Below are 2,257 nucleotides of genomic sequence, written 5' to 3'. Positions count from 1 at the left end.
ATTGTATTTCCATAAAGCAATAAAAACATTATGTTATGTGGAAAGAAAAGTCTACATATTACATGATTCCATTCCTATGCAATGCTGAGGAAAAGCAAATATATAAAGATAGCAGGTGAGTGGTTACCTGGGACGGGGGTGGGGAGATAAGAATGCTGACAGACTATAAACCAGTACAAGGGATCTTGTGAGTGACAAAAATGTTCTAAAAGTGAATATCATGATGAGGACTGCCCAATTCCATACATTTACTTATTAAAAAAAATCACTGAATTGTACATGGGTTTTTTTGTTTGTTTGTTTGCTTGCTTGCTTGTTTTTTGAGACAGAGTCTCACTATGTTGCCCTGGATAGAGTGCTCTGGCGTCACAGCTCACAGTAACCTCAAACTCTTTGGGCTTACGCTATTCTCCTCCCTCAGCCTCCCAAGTAGCTGGGATTACATGTGTCTGCCACAATGCCCAGCTATTTTTTGGTAGTAATTGTCATTGTTGTTTAGCAGGCCCAGGCCAGGTTCAAACCTGCCAGCCTCTGTGTATGTGTCTAGCACCCTATTCACTGAGCTATGGGTGCCCAGCTAGAATTGTACATGTTTTAAAACAGATAAGGTTTATGGAATATAAATTATAACTCAATAAAGCTGTTTTTATTTTTAGAAAAGCATTCAAGGAAGGGGGGATAACTATAATTGTTACTTAACATGTTGAGGGGAGAGCTGGGGAGAAGAAAAGAAAATCATAAAAGATAAAAAAGAGGCTAGGTACAGTGACTCATACCTGTAATCCCAGAACTCCAGGAGGCCAAGACAGGAGGACCTTTTGAGGACTGAGGTTCATCACCAGTCTGGGCAACATACAGAGACTTCCTCTCTAAATAACAATTTTTTAAGTTAGCCAGGTGTGGTGGTTCACACCTATAGTCCCAGCTACTCAAGAAGCCCAGACAGGAGTATATGGATTGAGCCCCAGGAGTATGAGTTTGCAGTGAGTTACGATTGTACCACTGCACTCCAGTCTGAACAACAAAGCAAGACCATCCCCCCCCCAACCAAGAAAAGTAAAAAACAAAAAATAAACAGCACTCTGTGGAAGGCACTGACCGTTAAGAGAATGAAAAGATAAGCTATAGGCTGGGAGAAATTACTTGCAAATTATATATCTGACAAAGGGGGCATGCATCCAGAGTATGTAAGAAACTCTCAAACTCAACAGTATGGAAATAAACAACCCAATTAAAAAAATAGGTAAAACATCTTCATCTAAGAAGATATAGGAATGACAAATCAGATGTTCAACATCAGCAGCCATCAAGGAAAAGCACATTAAAGCCACAATAATGTATCACCATCTATCTATTAGAGTGACTAACATGAAAAATACTAACAAAACCAAATGCTAACTAGAATGTGGATCAAATGAATCTCTCATGCATTGCTCAGTGAAATACAAAATGGTACAGACACCTTGAAACACAATTTGGCAGTTTCTTTAAAAGTATAACATACACTTACCATAATGATCAAGCAATCTTACTCATGGGTATTTATCCTGGAGAAATGAACACTCATGTTCATGCAAATGTTTGTAGCAACTCTATTCACAATTACTCAAAACTGAAAACAACCTAAATCCAAACAGATGAATGGATAAAAGAACTGTGGGATACCCATACAATGGAATACTACTCAGCAATAAAGAAGAACAAAAAATATTGATATCTCAATTATTAACACACCTAACAAGCATTATGCTTAGCATTATAACTAAGCGTTATGCTTAGTTTCCTAAAGAAGCCAGTAACAAAAGCCTATGTGTTCCAAAGGACAAAAATCACTGTGTTTGCCAGGAATGGTCTAATGACAAAATGAGTTTTATGGCATAATTAAACTATTCTACATCCTGATTATGAAAGTAGTTACACAAATTTATGTGTGTTAAAATTTACAGAACTTTATATAACCAAACAAGGTACATTTTACTGTATGTTAATTAAAAAAAACAAAATGTGTTTTCTTTTTTTGAGACAGCATCTCATTCTGAGTGCTGTGGCATCATAGCTCACAGCAACCTCCAACTCTCAGGCTTGAGCAATCCTCTTGCCTCAGCCTCCCAAGTAGCTGGGACTACAGGCGCCAGCCACAACCCCCAACTATTTTTTAGTTGTAGTTGTAATTGTTGTTTGGCAGATCCAGGCTGGATTCGAACCCTCCAGCTCTGGTGTATATGGCTGGCGCCTTAGCCACTTGAGCTATAGGCGC

The sequence above is a fragment of the Otolemur garnettii genome, unplaced genomic scaffold (genome assembly GCF_000181295.1).
Source record: "Otolemur garnettii isolate 467f Iridium unplaced genomic scaffold, OtoGar3 scaffold00016, whole genome shotgun sequence".
Classification (NCBI taxonomy): domain Eukaryota; kingdom Metazoa; phylum Chordata; class Mammalia; order Primates; family Galagidae; genus Otolemur; species Otolemur garnettii.
The sequence above is the reverse complement of the archived record's forward strand: the minus strand, read 5'-3'. Positions refer to the sequence as shown.